The 21,457-nt window shown below is 50.7% G+C and overlaps 1 long non-coding RNA gene across 1 annotated transcript; it reads left to right on the top strand.

The window, feature by feature from the left end:
• The first annotated feature begins 6,492 nt into the window (after positions 1-6,492).
• Positions 6,493-20,145, top strand: LOC128312346 (uncharacterized). The gene is made up of 4 exons (XR_008291477.1): positions 6,493-7,376; positions 17,102-17,268; positions 19,535-19,644; positions 19,836-20,145. It is a non-coding gene; the product is annotated as an uncharacterized LOC128312346 (long non-coding RNA).
• The last annotated feature ends 1,312 nt before the right edge of the window (positions 20,146-21,457 follow it).

Below are 21,457 nucleotides of genomic sequence, written 5' to 3' on the forward strand. Positions count from 1 at the left end.
AAACCCTGAGAGATTAAACTAGTTTACAACAAACTAGCAGTTTACTTAGTAGTGGGAGAAAATCTATGAACGTTTTTTTAAAGTGAGCACATGGGGATTTTTTTTTTTTTTAATCAAGAGAAACAGCGCACAGTAACACTCTCCCAGTATGGAGAAGGAAAAAAAATGCACATATTCTGGGCTATCGTTACAAAGCCTATTGAACAAAACCATGCGTATTTTTCTAGCTCAGGCATTCAGGTAAATGTGCGGAAGGAGCCCCCGCTGGGATTAATGGTCCCTGTTGGTCCTGCACCTGTATCTCTGTGTCCCGCTTGTATGGAGCAGAGAACACTCATTCTGTAACTTCTGAAAGATTGAAAAATAAAGGCTTAATTCAGGTGTCCAGGCTTTTATTAGGCTCAAATTTATCACCTTTTCACTAAACAGAAAAGGAACGTTCAGCCCTTTCGAACAATCGACTCAATCATGTTGGCTTCTGTTTCATCTCATGTTGAATAGTAATTAATCACACGTCAATAACTTTCACCCTCCAGACCAAATCGAGGTGCAGGAATATGTTTACATATATACAAGAAATGCCAATGTGGTTATCAACAGCAGAAAGGGGTTAACATTCCTTTGGTTTGCACACGACTGATGGTTGATTGGAGTCTTGTTATGGAAACAAGCTCACCACTGAGAGGGGAGACGCGGGGAGGAAATGTTCTAGCAAATGAGGCGGACATTTCCTGTATGATTATTTTATGTGCCTTTCCGGTGTGTTTCCATCCTGTTACTTTCAATGGATTACTTCTTTTCATTGAACAGCTTTGGAGTCGGTCCTAAAATTAAGGTCCAGTATTATGTGCAGCCTTGACATCTGGGGAAATCAGGAAGGCTTTGAATAGCCTAGCCGCAGACTCCCTGCCTGCTGTGTGGTTACAGGGGGCCCTGTCACTCAACTCACAAACACATGCGTGCACACACACATGCACACACACACGCACTGGGCATTTCTGTATTCTATGGGACCGGGTACATTTAACAACATATACTGGTGTCCATCTATTTCCACAACAAACTCTTGTTTTACTCTGACTACTAGGAACTGTGAGGGACTTGCCAGAGCTATGGATGATACAGTGAACAGGACAGATCTAGTCTCCGATCCTCTAGAACTTACAGTGTAAAAGGCATGAATAGTCTTTCAACCCATCCATTGAGTCACCTAATTCCCACAACGCCGCTTCAAAGGAGGCAGGGCAAGGCCTCCGGGTGCCATTTCCAAGTGTGACCACTGAGGTCCAGCAAGTTAGGGCACGTGGCCAGCACCAGCTGGGATGAGATCAAGCCCTGAGTGTGACCGCCCCCCCCCTTCTGCACCTCACCACCTCCCGCTGTGTATCACAGGCAGACGCCCCATGGGTGCGTGCATAACCTCACGATCTCTGAGACAATCTCAAGGAAGCGAGTGTCAGGCAGTGATTAAAAAATGCGATCGTCACCCTGAGACATTAATTCTATTATTCTCTCCGCCCATATTTTCTTCATACTCCCATATTCTCACTTCTCATAAAGCTCTTTTGTGCTCTCAAGCCATCTGGTGAGTCCCTGTCGAGGTGAAAGATGCCAACTCATTCTTGTCTTTCCCTTACATCATCCTCGCCGTCACCCCCTCGTAGCCAGGGCTGCCGGGTGACAGGGGGACACCAACTCGATTTGAATTTCACATGCATTGTGAATTTTTAGAATAAGTATGTCCCACATCTTGCTTTGGATACAAAGCAATGTTTATTTATTTATTTTTGACAGAGAGAGAGAGAAGAGCATGAGCAGGGGACGGGCAGAGAGAGAGCGGGAGACACAGAATCCGAAGCAGGTTCCAGGCTCCGAGCTGTCAGCACAGAGCCCGATGCGGGGCTTGAATCCACGAACCGTGAGATCATGACCGGAGCCGAAGTCGGACGCTTAGCCAGATGAGTCACCCAGGCTCAGGCTCCCCTACAGGACTTTTATTAAAATTATTATTGATCTGAAATTTGAATGTAACTGGGGCTTGCTTTTTTTATCTGGTGAATCTGACCATTCTGCCCAACAGTACACCCTCCCCCCTCCTTCTTTCTGTGACAAGGTCTACATTATTACTGCCACCTAATTTTATGTTCCTCTTCCTCTTTAGAAGTCTTGACTGGATCAGAAAGTGAGACGCAGTGGGGAAATATTTCACATAATTCCTGACCACATCGATTTTATTTTCCTATGAGAGCTGAGACCCACGTAATCAAACCATGAAGCAAATGCATAACCCCAATGCCTGACGCAAAACCGTATTCATTTCCTTTAATGCATGCCGGTTTCGAAAACTGGAATTTATGAGTTGGGAATATATATTAAAAAAAAAAAAAAAAAGGCCGGACAGTCTATTCAAAATAGATGAATAAATAAAAGCCCTGACATTCTAATGCAAGGTTTGATCTTTCCAGTCTCCCAGAAATGAAATCTGACAGAAAAAGACAAAAGGCAGAAGCCTCTGGTGGAAACATATAATCAGAAGCCTTGGATGACAGTGCTTTTTGAGATGGTCACTCCATATTTTCAGAAGGACAAAGATTGGGCGGGGTGTGTGTGCACAGGGGACATTTGGGGAAGCTTCAACACCTTAATAGTTTTTAAAAAAATTCTAAAGTGGGGCGCCTGGGTGGCTCAGTCTTTTAAGCATCTGATTTTGGCTCAGGTCATGATCTCATGGTTCATGAGGTCGAGCCCCACATCAGGCTCTCCACTGTCGGCAAGAACCTGCTTGGGATCCTCTCTCTCCCTCCCTCTCTCTGCCCCTCCTCCACTCACACTCGCACTCTCTCACTCTCTCAAAAATAATTAAATTAAAAAAGAATGTTTAAATTAATCTTAAAAAAAGATTTCTAAAGTTGCACAATTACATCGATCCAAAGAAACAACCAGATTTAAAGTAGGCAAGAACGTTTTAGGATAGCCTTCCTTCTAACAGTGGAAACACGACCATTTGCATCGCGGTGGCCAGGGTGTGGATGACCTGGGTCATTCCCATCATACTACTAAGAACACAAGAGGCAATTTTTTTTTTCCGCTTAAATGAACAGAATTATAAAACCTGCCTCTCAGCTTCCTCCCTGAAATGTGAAAAGGGAGGGGCGCCTGGGTGGCTCAGTCGATTAAGCGGCTGACTTCGGCTCAGGTCATGATCTCGTGGTCCGTGAGTTCGAGCCCCTCGTCGGGCTCTGTGCTGACAGCTCGGAGCCTGGATCCTGCTTCAGATTCTGTGTCTCCCTCTCTCTCTGCCCCTCCCTCACTTATGCTCTGTCTCTGTCTGTCTGTCTCTCTCTCAAAAATGAATAAACATTTCCAAAAAAAATTTTTTTTAATACCACAGAATGGAAAATGTCCAAACCAGTCAGTGAGGAAAAGAATAATAGTCCAACTCAAATAATGCAGAAAAGGAGGAAAAGACAGGCGTAGCGAAAGCAAGACAAAGAAACGGAAAGGTCAGTCATCTTAACGTCAGGTGGCAGCTCTCTAAGGAGGAAGCCCAGTGCTAGAGACGGGATTCGGGTAGGACTTTTGGGTGAAAACAGAGCTTTTGAGTGTAAAGGGAAAATGATCAAAAATCATTCTTTAGCTGCTTTTCATGAGAAAATGAGACGAATTTCTTATTCATCTACTAACTGTAAAAACTAGATGAGCAGAGAGGGCAGAGGGTGGAGAGAGGTGGGAGGGGGCCATCGGCAGCCGGTCCCCAGGCCCCCCGAGTGGGTTCCCGAGGGGTCTGCTCCTCTGCCCCAGCGCAGGACCATGGCCCCGTGGGCAGAGCAGGGGCTATGTGCCAGGCCCCCGACCCCTCCTCGGCCAGGATTCCCTCTGCTTCCCACCTTGCACATCGGCAGGCAGTGGACCCAGTGGAGAGAGAGGAGTCAAGTCGGGGGCGGTGGGGGGCGGGGGTGGGGCTCTCTGGAAATGCCCCTGTGCCTGAGAAGCCACGGTCATTAAAAGCCCAGCTCTGAGAGCTGGGCGGCTCTACGTTCCGTGTGACGTGGGCTGGGCCACAGGGTAACCCCCACCCCTGCGGCTCCCAACCACCTCCCACGTTCAGCAGAGTCCCTGGAACCTGCAAATCCTTTGTGAACGATGCTTCTGTGCAGGTCGAGGAAGGGGCTGGGCCAGTGAGTCACTCCTGCAGCCCCACGAGGTTAGTGGCCAACGGGAAACGGGTGTTCCACTGCATCTATTCTACAGAAGCTAAAGTTCACGGCAAGAAGCCTAAACTGGCCACATTCCAGGAGACGTCATCAGGCTGGGGTGTTCGGTGAGGACGTCCACCTGTCCATGGCGAGGCCCCGTCCACTGGGTGAGTGGGGTGCTCCAACTTCGTACTTCCCCAATGACATCATTCCAAAACCCTGACACGGTGACCCGATGCATTTATGAAACACTGTCAGCAGCCGGAGACACTCCCTGGGACTACCGTCAGCTGTAACCACATTAGCAAGGCCGTGCCGCCCACCGTCCACAGACGGAGCAGTATGACCGGACATCACAGCTGCCCGGCTGCTTTGCAATGACACGCTACGTCCGTTCTGTGGACAGGAGCCATCAGCTCAATGCCAGGACATCCCACCCCCACCCCCCAGGCTGCAGGCGGTCCTTGCTGCCTCCGCGAGGAAAGATCCTGACAACAGAACCCACAGAAGAAGGTTAAGAAATGAGGTTAAGAGGAACTGTATTCTGATGAGCCCCTGGATCCAGCTGGATCCAGAACCCCCTCCACTCCCTGAATACTTTAGCTACATCAAATGTAACTTTGGGGGGTTTTAAGCCAATTTAAATCGGACTTCCTGTTATTTGTGCATGAGGCCAAACTGGTAAGATTTCATAAATTCAGGACCGCGTTTGGCTAATCTTTGCCGAACAGCATCTAGAACGTCGTGGACACTGAGGGCACGCACAAGGGGGAATGCTTTATCTGAGAAATAGGAAAGTGATCTTAACGTCTCCCCCACCCCCCGCAAAAAATCGTGGTGTTGCATCCCACATGGTATTCCCCACAAAATAAAATGCTCTATGTGGCTTATGTGTCTCCCCTGTGGGTGCTTTGTAACTAAATAACCACCCTTAAAAACCGTACTCTTCTGAAAGAACGCAATTTAAGTCATTTTGGTGGGATGGTGAGTTACACAGACCAGTGGACTTTGATAAACAAACCTGTTCTCAACTGATACGCTAGAAACACCAGTTCGAAAGCAATTAATCCTGAGTCAAATTACATGCCTCCGGCCTCCCTTGGGACCCAGATGGAAGAGATTGTGACCCTCCCCAGATAAGCCCGGAAGCCCAGGACTGTGGCTCCAACCTCCCTCTGGAAACTGGCCTTTACAGGACTTAGGAGACCTAGAAAAGCCCCATGAATGAAGATTCCAGAGGCCACTTTTCCTGAGAGATGGGAAGGTTCCTGCATGCAGGAACACGCCAAGCAAAATCAAACAAACAGCCCGATGTAGAGCCTGAAGCCTTCCGTATCCACAGAGGAAAAACCAGCTGCTGAAAGGTTGAGGGTGATTATTTGGGAAGAAGGTTCTTTGTAGTCCTGGAACATTATTTCCTTCCGGCCACACACCAAAAAAGTAGACCAGAGGGTGTAGGACTACACTAAGACAAAACCGGGGTTTAAAAATCTGAAACGTGGAGGTATTCGTTGCTTTCGAGGAGTCTGACACTCGGAAATCCAGATCTGGAAAGGAGGTCGTTGAAGACAGCATTCCCCAGGTATGAATATACTCAGCTTGCTGTTAAGGATCAGAAACACACAAAGCTGGGGCACTTTGGTGGCTCTGTGGCTTAAGCGTCTCACTCTAGATTTGGGCTCAGGTCATAATGTCATAGTTCCTGATTTTGAGCCCTCCATAGGGCTCTGCTCTGGTGATGCAGAGCCTCCTTGGGATTCTCTCTCTCCTTCTCTCTCTGCCCCTCCCCAGCTCACTCTCTCATTGTCTCTTTCAAAGCAGATAAATAAACTTTCACACACACACACACACACCCAAAGCAAAAGCCAATCTCAAATTTCAAGAACCTGTCTATAGATTATTCTGGAAATATACTGAATGAAACACTTTGGGCAGCAATCCTAGTCTCCTAAGGGACAGGCCAGGTTCAAAGGACAGCCGTGCGCCTTCTTTAGTAAGACGTCACCTTAACTCCTTACCTCTGCAAAGACCTTATGCCTAAATTTCCCCACCACCTCCACGTTATCCGTGGGCCGTGGGCGGGACAGCATAGCTAGCATGGGGGTCACCGAGGGTAGCTCTGGGCACCACGCCGGGCTGATGCATTACCAGGTCACGGCTTTACTGTTTTCAGCAGCTCCTACTTCGATGCACGTAACTTCTGTGCCAGGCTGAGATGGGTCTCACCATTTGCCAGAGTTTTCAAGAAATACCAAAGATTCAGATTTTTAGGTGAGATTCTTGGAGTTGTCAGTGTTGGCCGCTATTAGGGTTCTGAATTTATTATGAGATCGCCCGCCGAAGGGAACCCCCGTCCCCCACGGGATCCAACCGGTAAACGGGTGAGACTGTTCTTCTGCCTTCAGATGTCCTTGGGCACCGGCGCCCAACAACGGTGTTGGTTCCCCCCCGGGCCACCGTACTTGACCACCGTTCTGGAGGCCGGAAGTCCTCAATCCCGGGTGTGGGCAGGGCCACACTCCCTCTGACATGTAGGGGGAATCCTTCCTCGCCCCCTTCTAGCTTCTGGAACCTCCCAAGCAGTTTGGGACGTGCTTTGGCCTCGGCGGCGGGACGTGGATCCCGGCCTCAGTAACAACATGGTGCCTCCCTCCGTGTTTCTGCCCTCAGCTGGTGGTCTTCTATAAGGAAAATGGTCACCAGGGGGCAGGGCTCCCCCTGCTTTCGTATGACCTTACTTAACTGGCTACCTTCCCCACTGACCCTATGGCCAGATGGGGTCACTGTGATGGTTAACTTTGTGTCACCTTGACTGGGCTAAGGGAGGCCTAGGTAACAGGAGACATGACTTCCGGTGATGAGACATGACTTCCGGAGCATCCGCGTCAGCGTCTCTGGAAGAGAGGAGCGTTTGAATCAGTTCACTGAGAAGAGGAATTGATTGCCGACGCAGGTGAGCACCATCCAACCTGTTGGGGCCTGCATGTAACAAAGAGGTGAATTTGTTCTCTTTGCTTGACCTGGGACATCCTCCTTCTTCTCCTGACCTCACACCTCCAGCACCTGCTTCTCAGGCCTCTGGTCTCACTGCGTCACGTGACCCAGCCTCCCCAATTCTCCAGCTTGCAGATGGCAGATGACAGGACTTCTCGGCCTCCATGGTCACAAAAGCTAATTTATGTAAACACATACTTATAAATATATTAATATTTACATTATATTATCATGTCTCTGGAGAATTTGGCTAATACAGTCACATACTGAGGCGCTGGGGGTGAAGACTGCCCATCTTTTGGGGGCACAATTCAGCCCCTAAGCTCCAAAATGGATGACCTTCCCATAGGCAGAGTACCTCATTGCAACAGCAACCCACAGTGCCAAATGGTACCTAAATCAGTGAAGGGTGGGCATTGCCCACCTGGGGCAAAGTTCCCCTGCACCTGCGGACTTGTAAACCCTAGAAAGCACGCCATCCACTAAGGTATGATGCGGGGGGCTTGTCCCCTGTCGTGTCATTCCGAGACCCAAGCTCCCACCACCTCTGCTATCCACTTAAACCGTGTCCTTCTCTGCAGCCCAGCTGAGGGGAGGAGAGAAGGGAAAATCCATGGGTCTGTCCATGCTGCATCCCCTGGAGGCAACACCTGTCATTTCCACTCTCACTTCACGCGCAGGGAATAGTCTCAGGGTCCCAGCGGATTGCAGGGGAGGGGAGCAGTGTGCTGGGAAGAAGGGGGAGACGGACATGGGTGAGCTCTGGCAGAGTGTGCCCCAGGGTGAGCGAGATGACCCATGGACCCTCCCTCATGCCCTTCACCGGTCTCTTCATCCATCTAGCGGCCAAGGCCAGCAGAAGACTCACCCTTAGGGGCCCGCAGAACCTCCAGATGGAAGGAGCCCGGGTCCCCTGACGAACTGCCTATGCCTTGCCCCTGGCACCCAGCCGATCGCACCTGACTTGGGTTAGCAACAAACTTCACCAAAGTACACGTCCCCTGGGCCATGCCACTAAGATATGGAGGTTATCTGTTGCCAAAGCTAGCGCTAATTTAACTGACACAGGGCAGCCTTGAATAATACATAGATATCCCCTACGGAAGCAATATGCCTTCAATATGAAATTCAGCTTCTACCTGTAAAACTTTTTTTAAATAATAAAAACCCCGCAGAAATTATGAAAAGGATAATTCCATTATCTCCAACTTGCAGTCATTAAGAGTTTTAAAAGTTCCTGGTGCTCGTTCTTAACCACAACACTCTCTAATATTTATAAGCGTGTTAATATTAATAATAGTGGGAATGACCAGACAGTCTGGTCACAGGAGGTAATAGAATAAAAATTAAATATAAGCACTAACAAAAATTCTTATAAAACCTTGTAAACCCTCTATCAAGAAAATGCATCAAACTCTTTTTATTACCTGCCCTGTAGGCTATCAAAATGTTTGCATATTTAAGCCTCCTCTTGTTAAAGAAACCTTTTCCTTCTTCTTTATGGGCCATTTATTTTATTGTGTATTACGCCAACAAGAGAAAAATTGATCTGACATTTATTCTTATATGTGATTTAATATAAATATGCATGAGTCTCAAATATATTTTTTCCTATAACCGCAAGCCAAAGTGTTTCTCTGCTCCAGGCCCCAGGAGAGACTGTTCAGCTACCTTTGTAATTGGGTCATCTCGATGGAGGGCAGTGGACGTTCAAGGGCATCGCGCCGAGGATCTGGCCTGGGTACGGCCTACGGGTTATGAGCCAGGTTCTGGGTTCTGATGGTTTGGGTATAAGCCCAGGCTCTCCCTCTTCCCTGCTGTGGGCTGTCGCCTCGGGAATCACCAATCAATTCTGTCCGTTGTCTAAGTCGACAAGTCTAAGTCCTAAGTCGGACTGAGGAGGGATTTGTGCCAGGTGTGACCGCAGTACCCTGCCCCGCACAGGTCCACGTCCAGCATCACCGGGCCTTTTGGAAAGGTTCAGGCTCTTGTGATGGACGGTCTTCCTGCAAAACTGAGGGTGCATTTTCTGTTCACGTCACCTGGTGAAGGGCTCTGACTGCAGAGAGAGGAGGCACATGGAGAAAGTGAAAACGGAACAAAAAGTTTTGCTCAAAGGGCATAGTGGAAAGTGAACCCAAGGGCATCTCAGACACTCAGCATGAGAGAACATGAGGCCTGCTGCTCTTGGGGTCTCCACTTTATTCCTTCCCAGAAAGGCCCTTCCCCCACTCAAAATTCTCCCTGAATTTGTCACTGCAGACTCCCCAGTCTATGTGTGTTAGCGACGGGGTGGGAGGAGCATAGATACCGGACCGAGAGAGAGCAGCTCACAGATCCATCAGGAAGGAAAGTTGAGCAGCAGGCTAACAATCCACGCCCTCCCTTCCCCTAGGAACACCCTGGGGAAAAAGGAAGAAGACCCACTCACACCTCCTAATAAACATGCTGTTAGGGGAGAGCACTATCCCATGAAATACAGGACGTATCGTCAGATTTAACAGACACAAACACGAGATGCCCAGGTACATTTGATTTTCAGGTAAACAACATTTTCTTAAAAGACTGTATCTTTAAGTAATCTCTACACCCACCGCGGGGCTCGAACTCACAACCCTAAGATCAAGAGTCACAGGTGCCACTGACCGAGCCAGCCAGGCGCCCCAAAAACATTTTTAAAACTATAGGTATATCCCAAATAATGCATGGTACATACATACACTAAATGGATATAAATAGACAGATACATAAGACAGATGGATGGATGAGATAGATAGATAGGTAGGTAGATAAAAAGTGCTTACCTGAAACCAAGCCTTAACTAGGCACCTTATGTTTGCATTTGTTGTCTGATAATCTGATCAGGATATCTTCTGGCCAACACAAGAGTATTTGCTAGCAGGAGAAATGTTTTTCTCTTTAATGTTTATTTATTTATTTTGAGAGCGAGAAATAGAGAGCAAGCAGGGGAGGGGCAGAGAGAGAGGGAGAGAGAGAATCCCAAGCAGGATTCTCACTGTCAGCACAGAGCCCCATGCAGGGCTCGAACTCACGAACCATGAGATCATGACCTGAGCCAAAACCAAGAGTCAGACACTTAACCGACTGAGCCACCCGGGGGCCCCCATTAGCAGGAGAAACCTTATCCGTTAGCGCGTTAACCTGGTCTGTCTAGCATATGGTAAAAATGTCTGGAATGTATAGATTTATGAGACCTGACTCCTTGAAAAAGGACTCCTGAGTTTCATAACTCTTGAACGATAAAGTAGTTTCATGAGTGAACACCACCCTTTTGTGACCAATCACGCCCACGTATTTGGTGGCCACGCAGACGCCCTACTCACTGTGGTCTTCCCATGAGGCCGTGCCTCCCCCAGACTGGCCCCCGTCACTGAGGCGCACGACACAGTGCCCGGCCATCCATTCCTGCCTGGCGTGGGCTTCCTGTGACAGGCATCCCTGGCTCAGAGACTTGCTAGTGGCCGGGTCAGGCCCTTCCCAGAAGCACACCATGGCTTGACTCTGCCTGCTGGACCCTTCCATCCCCACCAGCTTTCTCAGACAGTGTCCACAGACTAAAGACACCCCTGCTTTCTCCCACCTCGTGGGAGTCTCCCCCATTAAACCCACTCCGTGGAGTCCCTTTGGCCATGTGCTTTCTGGAGGCCCCAAGCTCTCACAAAAATGCATCCATTGGGAGACCTCATTTGCTTAAGTCTGATTTACGATGTGTCCTTAGGAGTTGAGAAAGGGCCTGGAGGGCTGGGTCCACGGTGCTGGACCACCATCCGCCTCACCTGTGCCTCGGACCCTCGCCTGCCTTTGAGGCTATTCGTAAAGCTTGCTGTCGGGTGGTGTCCGTGGCTTTCAGGAGTCCAGCCTGACAATCCAAAGCTTTGTGGTGTCCCATCTGCTTTTTCTCACCCCTCCCAACCAGGCTTCCACTAAATAATAGCTGTAGCCAAACACATACACCAGAGGCTCAAATGCTGAGGATTTAGCCCAGTGTTTAGGACGGAAGACGAGGACAAACGGATGCGTCATAATCTACTGCTGGGACACCGGGTGCCATGTTTCTCTCCTGTGTGACCGCGTTCCGTTACCGCCCAGAAGAGTCATTATCCGAGGCGGGGCCATGCTGACTGTTATGGTGAATTGTGTCCCACAGAATTCACACGTTGAAACCTACCCTCCAAGGTGACCGAATTTAAAGACAAGGCCCTTAAAGAGGTGATTAGGGTTAAATGAGGTCATGGGGGTGGGTCCTAATACAGTAGGACTCGTGTCCTTGTAAGACTAGGAGAAGGCACAGAGGAAAGGCCACCAGAGGCTATGATGGGGTGAACACCTGCAGGCCAAGGACGGGCTTCCGGAGGGAACAGCGTGTCCTACGTCCTGAACTTAGACTTGCCGCCTCCAGAGCCATGAGAGAATAGACTTCTCTTATGTGTGAGTTTTTTTTTTAAGGTTTATTTTTGAGACAGAGAGAGAGGGAGCACAAGCAGAGGAGGGGCAGAGAGAGAGAGAGAGAGAGAGGAGGACAGAGAATCCAAAGCGGGCTCCATGCTGACAGCAGAGAGACCGCTGCGGGGCTCGAACTCTTTACCTCTCTAACTCTCATGACCGCTGAGATCATGATCTGGGCTGAAGTCAGATGCTCAACTGGCTGAGCCACCCAGGTGCCCCTAGATTTCTGTCTTTAAGCCACCCATTCTGTCGTGGCAGCCTGAGCTGAAGAGTACAGCTAATGACCAGAACTGTGTCTACACTCCGATCCTTAGGGGGCTCCATGCGGTCACTCAGGGGCCCCTGCTTCTGCAACTCAGAGCTGCCATCCTCCGGGGCATCCAGGCCGACACCTGACCTTCTTCATGTGGCCAGGAGATGAGGGAAGGGACGGCATGAAGACTGGACAGGAGGCTCTAAGGACAAGAGCCAGGACTCCACGTGTGGTTGCTGGACAAGGTCACTGGGACAGATGTCCAGGAGGCAAGGGCAATGCTTGGTGACCAAATAGCCAGTTTCTACCATAATAACATTACCAACCCTTCTTAAAATGGTTTACTTATTTGAAAGAGAGAGAGAAAGACAGGACAGGGTTGGGGCAGAGAGAGCGGGAGAGAGAATCCCAAGCAGACTCTACACTCAGCACTGAGCCGGACTCAGGGCTCAATCCCACGACCGTAAGATCATGACCTGAGCCGAAATCAAGTCGGATTGATTTGGATGCTAACGGAGTCGGATGCCTACCCTACTGAGCCACGCAGGCGCCCCACCAACCTTTAACATCGCTTGGACAGCAGGTGCAGCCCTCTGCTCTGGGCCTGGCTCATCGTCTCTTCAGGACTAGCTCTTTCTGTCAGGTGTGCAAACCGGAAAGATCAGAAAATATTTGCAAACTCTCGGCACGAGGCCAGCTGGCCCATAAGCATGTGCTGTCACTCTTCTCATTATTAGGTCATTATTTCAGACGACGTGCAGAGGGACCCTTTCCTGTAAAGCCAGCGAGCCGGGTGTGGGAGCAAGAATTGTTTGATATCATTTCTCCAGACACAAATGGATTAAAAAAAAAAAAAATGTACCGTGTGAAAACGCAGCTTCCTTTGGAGCCGCTTCTTCTGAACACACAATGGAACTCAGAACCGAGATTTCCTGTTTCCCACAAACCCCAAAACCATTCCCGTGGGATTAGGCTAAAGGTATTCTTACAGGTGGAGGGGGAAAAAAAGGGAACTCAATTCTGCTGCTGGAGGGATTTGGGAGGTAACAAAACATCCTTCCTCCAGCTCTCAGAGGAGGGGCAGGCAAGAAAAGAGGTTATGCATGTCTGGAGCTATTGGCAGAAACGGATTTTAAAAAACACATTTTGCTTCATCAGCTTTGGTCCAAAATCTCTATTACGGCAGATGGTGGAGAGTCGATAAAGGTGCCTCGTGTCGTCGAGGATGGTGCTTTCGACCCATTTGAGCAGGTTAGCCTTTCATGGATTCAAAGCCTTTTAATAATACCCGCTCAAAAGTTTCTCTCTCCCAGTGCAACGCAGTAACAAAAATCATTATACAGCCATTAGGCGAAGCCCGGACCAGAGAGATAATGGTCTCAGGTTTATGAAGTTAGATGTAATGACACATTATGCCCTGGAGCATCGACAGTACGATGCTGTTCCATAAGGGTCCGGGAGTTCAGGCGTTTATCTGGATTTGGGACCTGCAGAGATACACTTCTGCCCGTGGCTCGTCTAGGAGCAGTTTTGCCTCTTTTTGTTGCGAAGGAGCGCAGTCAGGTGGCTCCACAGGAGAAAACAAGGGACGGAGAGAAAGGGCAGAGGGCTTCTCTACTCTGGCACACACATAACAGACGGAAGTGGAGACCAGGGAGCGTCTGTCCAGCTTTCAGATAGAACAGGAACCATCCCGCACCACGGCACCCTCCTGCCATCGTAGCCTGGGGACTCCTCGGGACCCCAGGACTGTGGACGAGGCTGAAGGCTGCTTTTGCGAGTGGCTCACATGTTGACGTTGCCCTGTCTTCCCTGGATCCAGGCGATCAAACACCTGTGCAGCTCTGTCTTCTCTCCAGTCTCTAAATCTGTGCCGAACACCCTTCTCCAGCAATGCCAATCTCTCGCCATTAATGAACTTACTCTGCCTTTAAAACATTTCGTTCAATAACCGCCCCCCCGAGTTCCTCTTCCCTTTCCTTTCTCCCTTCTTTCCACCACTTTCTTTCTCATCACGCCTCCATATCACATTCTCCTTTTTGTAGATGGTCAGACTCCAATTGCTGTCTTTTGTGACCATCCCTAAAAGCTCGCACAAATGTGCGTCCTTTTCTGGGGTGACGAATCTGTGATCACATACACTTTCTGCTCACGCTTTCCTCCCCATGTCAGAAGGCGCTTAGCTCCTACCCAGAACGATATGTGAAAAGCGGAGATAGGCACCTAGCCCGGGGCAAGACTCGCCACTACCAAAACACACACGTGCACACGCGCACACACGCATGCACGCGTGCGCACAGACGCATACACATGCATGGACGCACCGAAAACCTCAATCTGTGTTGCCATTTTTTCTCACCCAGCATCTGGCTCCTTTCAATATTCACACACACACACAAATAGAACAAACCCTTAGGGACACTTCGTAAGACGCTTTAACTTCAAGACATCCTCCATGCTCTTTTTAAAAAATATTCTAGGGGCGCCTGGGTGGCGCAGTCGGTTGAGCGTCCGACTTCGGCCAGGTCACGATCTCGCGGTCCGGGAGTTCGAGCCCCGCGTCGGGCTCTGGGCTGACGGCTCGGAGCCTGGAGCCTGTTTCCGATTCTGTGTCTCCCTCTCTCTCTGCCCCTCCCCCGTTCATGCTCTGTCTCTCTCTGTCCCAAAAATAAATAAACGTTGAAAAAAAAATATTCTATGTAAATGAATGCGTTGTAGAACAAAACAGAGGTCTTCCTCTTCTCAGTCTATTTTTAAGAGACCTTGTGCTCTTCACTTCCTCGTGGAGAAGAATCTAACATTGTGGCATAAATAGATGGAGAACAGATTGAAACTGTCTCCCACTCTCCTTCGTAGGTCAGAAGTGGTCAAGTCAATCATACATCCCAGCATCAAACAGGCGATCCCGTAATCAAGGTGTTAGTTTCAACTTGGCGGAAAGTAGAAGAACATCGCTTTAGTTCTGATAAAAATTCACTTATAACCATTAATAGGTATAATTTGATCCCAACTTTGCTGACTTTTAGAATAGAAGTGTGGGTCCCAGGGGGCCCTGGGCACAGAGGACATCTTTATACTTCAAAACTGGAGGCTGGCGTGTGGCTGGTTTAGTCTTCGCGCAACCAATAAACACATTAAATTTAGCATGGATATCCACGGTGAGGTCTGACCCGGCCACGAGTAAGACACGCTGATGTGGATGTTACCAAACGTCGTCTTCCGCCTGCCACAGAGCAAGCCACGTTGCAGAGCAGGAGGGCTGATGGAGGGAGGGGCAGCAGGGAGAAAGGGCAGCTGACAGGTCCAGGGTCCCTCCAGGTCCTAGTTCCTGACACCCAGGGCAGCACCCCTCTTGCAAGAGACACGTCGCCTTCCTTTTAATGGACGTCCATTCAACGCAAGCCGACTCAAGACGGATCCTGTTCCGTGCAGCCGAGGTCGCCTGCCTCACACAGGTGCCCAGTGGTTCTGGTCTTACCATCGGATCGGTCCGATCAGTGAAACTATGAAACCAGAGCAGACGTGGCCTTGCCATGACTCAGTGAAGGTCATGCTTCTCTGAAAACTTACACTGCTTGCACAACAGCCCCCTATAGATTCTTGTCCAAACCATGGTTTCACTTACAGAATCTTAGAGCGAGGGGGAGGTCTTCCAGATCGCCATCTTGGATGCTCCCAGGCAGAATTCCGGCAGCAGCCTCCCGGACTCCAGGGGAAACTCTGTCTTCCCTTTCGGGGGCTGGGATCGCGTTGATCGAGGTGTTCTCGGGAGGCTGTGCCCCGCGGGGCGAGCCTGCAGGGCGCCCCCGCTCAGGAGGGCATGTGCTCCGTCCCAGCCTTCCTCCACCTCAGACACACGGGGGAAATCGAGGCACGGCACAGCGGACGTCCGCCGCTGGACCTGAACCCAGAAAAAGGCGTGCCATGATGAGACCCACGCCAAGGTGGCGGGTGGCTGTTGTCCGCAGCTCCGATGCTCACGGGGCTTCTGTTATCTGCAACCCCAGGCACCGTTCGCGCCATCCGGCACATTCCAGAGGATCGCCAGAGTGGGCCTCTGATGGGGTCTTGTCTGTACCCATCTGCCTCCCTTTTCTGATGCCTCCTGGTTTTCTGAAGCAGAGTTTCCCCAGTGGGTTCAGCACCCGGGGTACAAAGATACTCTTAACATTACTAGTGACTATACTATCACTTACCACCCCTAGGACCACCGGCTTCCAACACCGGTAGGGAGTAAGGCGCCCCAGGCCCCTGCTAAGCCTCTTGCAGAATATAGCTCATTTATAGCTCATTTATAGTTCAGATATAACTCATTTATTCATTTCACCCAGGGAAACAGGTCCTATCCTCGCTCTGACTCTACAGATGTGAGGCCTGCACAAGCCATCTGATACCCTGGGTCGGACTCATTGTAACTACGTAGACTAAGAATAAAAACTGAGTTGAGAGGCACCCGGGCGGCTCAGTCGGTTAAGTGAGCGTCCGACTTCGGCTCAGTTCATCATCTCGCAGTCCGTGAGTTCGAGCCCTGCGTCGGCCTCTGGGCTGACGGCTCGGAGCCTGGAGCCTGCTTCGGATTCTGTGTCTCCCTCTTTCTCTGCCCCTCCCCCACTCACACTCTGTCTCTCGCTCTCTCTCTCTCTCTCAAAAATAAATAAACAAAAAAATTTTGAAAACAAAGCTGAGGGGCGCCTGGGTGGCGCAGTCGGTTAAGCGTCCGACTTCAGCCAGGTCGCGATCTCGTGGTCTGTGAGTTCGAGCCCCGCGTCGGGCTCTGGGCTGATGGCTCAGAGCCTGGAGCCTGTTTCCGATTCTGTGTCTCCCTCTCTCTCTGCTCCTCCCCCGTTCATGCTCTGTCTCTCTCTGTCCCCAAAATAAATAAAACGTTGAAAAAAAAATTAAAAAAAAAAAAAAGAAAACAAAGCTGAGCTGATACCAGGAAAATCAAGAAGAGATATTACCCACATAAACTAATAAATAAATATAGTCACCATGGCACTGGCCAGTCCTCTCGGCTGAGCTCAGAGGAAGCCGCCACCAAGGACATTTCCCTGTTTCCTCTTCCCTAGGGTCTCCACTCCTCTCTTGGGTACATTCCAGCTTTGTACACATATCTGTCAATAAACACTTTAATGGTTAATCTGGAGGCTATTTATTGATCATGTCTTATCCACCCTTCTTTCTGTTCCAGTACTCAGTGTAGGGCCTGGCACGGTCATTAACTCCTACATCCAGGGCATGCCTTCAACGCCCGCCCCGTGGGGGAAGCTGGGATTGTAACAGGGGTGACACCAGACCCCACCCCCACCCCCGGAGGTTTGTGGGGCAAACAAACACGAGCCGCGTCTTCGCAAGAAGGTGGATGATAAGAGGACCCGTGGACAGAAGCAGCTCTCGGGGTCCTGTCATCACAGACAACAGTGTGATCGACATGGGAGCTCAGGGGAAAACCCGCGTGGGCACCTAACAGGGTAAAGCAGGATGCTCTGATGGGGTTTCGCAGAATCCGAACAGGCTTCCCTAAGAGAGCGAGTGGTGTGCCAGGGCCCCTGGGAGGTGAAGCGGAAGCAGCCAGGTAGCAGCGGGTGGAAAATGTTCAGGGCGGAGGGGAAGGAAGTGAGAGGAAAGGCCAGTGCAGCGGGGCGGGCGTGGAGAGCAGGGGAGCTGGCGTGGAGGGCTGGAGGGGCGGCAGGGCGGGAGGGGCCTGGCTTTGGTGGGAAGATTGTGAATGTTGGGTCCCCCCGCCCCGAGAACAGCAGGGAGGAGCAGGTAGAAAAGGATATAGGAGGACATTCGCATTTAAGAGGATCCCACTGGCCGAAGAACGTGGAATGGATCTGAGGGGCCGGGAGGGGGTGAGGGGAGGCCAGCTGGAAGGTTCCAGTCTGTGCAAGAGGTGTTGGTAGCACAAGAGCGGTGGGAGGGGGAACAGAATGAAAGGGGGAGGCACGGAAGGGACCTGGAGGGATGTGCACGTACATGAACGTCCGTTTCAATGAAAGTACACCACGGGGTCTTCTCAGGCTGCCCTCGGACGCAGTTCCGGTGACGATTATACGGAGGAGGTGACAGAATTTGGCCAATTCCAATGGGCTTCTGGTTTGCCGGACACAGACCTTTTACATCCTGTTGCGCCTTGAGAATCCCTTAAAAAACAAGCTGCTGCGGGGACGCCTGGCTGGCTCAGTCTGTTGAGCATCTGACTCTTGATTTGGGCTCAGGCCGTGATCTCACGGTTCCTGAGACCGAGCCCCACATCAGGCTCTGCGCTGACAGCGGGGAGGCTGCTTGGGATGCTCTCTCTCTCTCTCTCTCTCTCTCTCTCTCAAAATAAATAAATGAACTAAAAAAATGAAATTAAATTAAAAAGGATGTTGCCTTCAAGGCTTCTCCAAACTGTTTGGCTGGGGAGTGCCTTTGGTTCCCCCAGAGGCACATCCCTAAAGAGTGTTCCGTACAGCGCGGGGATCTCCAACCTCATCCACACTCTCGTTTTGCAGGAGGGGAAGGAGGGGGTCCAGAGAGAAGGAGGTTGCCAAGCTCTTGCTCAGGGAGCAGAGTGAGAAGGAGAAGCCTCACCACCTCACTGTTTGTAAGGTGTGACTGGGGCCACGTTCATTCTCCCTGCAGGAGCCACGGCTGAGCCCCTGGAGAGCCACCCCTCTCCCGGGGCCCCTTCCGCACTCGGTCAAAGCCACCATCCGAGGAAAGCAAGCCCAGGCTTTTCTCGGCTCTCCTCCGGCACGGACGCCCCTCTGCCCTTAAAAGTCAACCGGTGCTCGAAGTGCCCCCCTCAGCGGCTCTGGCATGTTCCCAAGTGATAATTGATGCTCTGCCCGTGCCAAGAGCCGCCTTGTTCTGTGCTGTAATGAAAAATAACCAAGAAATAAAACTTTCGAGAAGAAAAAGAGGCCTGCGGATCCTGGGAGCGGTAATTAGAATTTTGCACACAAAGACCCACACAGGGTTCTCAGGAGGTAACCAACAACGGAGAGCAGAGAAGGCAGAAAACCTCCCAGCAAACAGAGTGCAAACATGAAAGGCTTATTTGTTCCCCCCCTGGGGTAGGTGCCCTGGGTGAAAGAGCCGTAATTAATTGCGGGCCATGTCAAGGCCCCAGGAGACGCCAACGGCCGTGGCCTCAGCAGCGGGCCGCCTGCCGGGAATCGACCAGAGTTTGTCACATCCAGGCCAGCTCGGTTTTGGGGGTCACAGCCTCACCTAAATGCACGATTTAGGCCGGCCAGCTGGAAAGCCGTCCACAAAGCCCGGGCTTTCCGAGACAAGATGCTTCTCTGTGCGCCCATTTCTTCCCCGGGGCCGTGGGCTCTGCGAGGGCAGCGAGGGCCCGTGTTCCTTTCTGGGGCTGCCGTATACACTGCAGCAAACCCGGGCCATGCATTCTCGCAGCGCTGGAGGCCAGACCGTGCTCCCCCTGAGGGCTCTAGGGAGGAGTCCTGCCTCGCCTGCTCCAGAGTGCCTTGCAGAGGCTCTGAGGGAGCATCTGTTTTTCTCCATCCCAGCTTCCAGATGCCAGCCGCGTTCCTTGGTCCCGGCATCCCTCCAACCTCTGCCTTGGGCATCACATCCTTCTTGACTCTGGCTGCTGTCCTCTCTTTTATAGAGACACTTGAGATGACATACGGCCACCAGGCTGACACGGCCCCGGGGCTCACCTCTCGTCTTAAGATTCGTGACTTAATCACACCGGCAGAGTCCCTTCGGTCACGGAAGGTAACAAATTCACGGGTTCCAGGGATCGGGATGTGAACATCTTGGGGGTCATTGTTCTGCTTATCATAGACCTCACTTATGATTACCTATTATTCAGCCTGGGGGCTCCGGTGGGGGGGGCGACCGGCAGGTGTAACGAAGCCCCATAGGCCCACAGTCTGCTCACCTGTGCCTCCACCCTTGTGTTCCAGCCCAAGCCCTCCGCCCGGCACTGAAGCCAGGAGCACGACTGAAGGACACAGCTCGGACACCAGCCGCCCAGCACCAAGGCCGAGCTGGGAAGGGTGAGGAGCCACAGAGAGAATGCACGCGGCTTTCCTGACCCCGCCAACCCAGCCTGCAGCAGGCGTTGAAGACGGAGGTGTCCTGTGAACACGCTGGCAACAGCAAGCCTCTGTGCTCCCCACGGGCCCACACGCATGTGCGAAAACACCCAAGGTGAGGGAGGGTTCACCCCGAGGCAGAGATTACCTGAGCCCAGGGATGGAGGAGGGGACAGGTGTCGAGGAAATAAAATGTTTTCGTTTCTCACATTAGATTGTATCTGTGCGTATCTTGTTTAGCTAAAATATATTTAGAGCAAACGTGGACCGTCCTCTGTCCAGGAAGGTCCCATGACACTGCTAGTCACCCGCCCTCTCCTTAGAGGCACTTACACGTCTGTGTCAGTAGTTCAGGGTGAACGTTTGAAACCCTGAATGCACATTTCTTTCTGTATTTCCTGTGCTGTGGCCTTTTCAGAAACTTGTTAAAGATGGCCTTTCGCCTCCTTTGAACAAAGTGTTTTACCCAGAGCCCGCCGTCATTGATCAACTATTTTTGGGTGGTAAATAAGCATGGATGATTGTACCCCAACCTTGGGTTCAGATCCTGCCGCAGCCCCTGCTGGCCGTGTGACCATGAGTGTCATGCTTGTCCACTCTGTACTCAAATGCCTTTATTTGTCAAGTGGGGGGAATGACGGGATCTACCTCCTGAGTTTGTCGTGAGGATTAAATGAGCTCATATATGTAAAGGGTTTGGAGTAGAGCCAGTCACAGGAGGAGCAGTGTAAGGGTTAGCTATTACCATCATCATCACCACCATTACCATCGTCATTACCATTCACCACCATCATCACCACCATCACCACCATCACCATCACCACCATCACCATCACCACCATCACCACCATCACCACCATCACCATCATTACCACCATCACCATCACCACCATCACCACCATCACCACCATCATTATCACCAACATCACCAACATCATTATCACCATTATCACCACCATCACCATCATCACCACCATCATCACCATCACCATCATCACTACCATCATCACCATCACCATCATCACCATCACCACCATCATCATCATCGCCACCATCACCATCACCAACATCACCACAATCACCATCATCACCATCACCACCATCATCACCACCATCACCACCATCACCATCACCATCACCACCATCACCACCATCATCACCACCATCACCATCACCACCATCACCACCATCATTATCACCAACATCACCAACATCACCAACATCACCATCATCACCACCATCATCACCATCACCATCATCACTACCATCATCATCATCACCATCATCACCATCACCACCATCATCATCATCGCCATCATCACCATCATTGTCATCATTTTCCAGAAAATATTATTAATATACACATTCCTGGCCTTGCTGCAAACCAAGAATTTTAATATCAAAGCTGCCCTCTAACATTCAGAGACACAAGTTTCTAGGCCATGACTTCCTAAACCTGGAATCTTAGGTTCTTCCCCAAACCTCCTCCT

The sequence above is a fragment of the Acinonyx jubatus genome, chromosome D3 (genome assembly GCF_027475565.1).
Source record: "Acinonyx jubatus isolate Ajub_Pintada_27869175 chromosome D3, VMU_Ajub_asm_v1.0, whole genome shotgun sequence".
NCBI lineage: Eukaryota > Metazoa > Chordata > Mammalia > Carnivora > Felidae > Acinonyx > Acinonyx jubatus.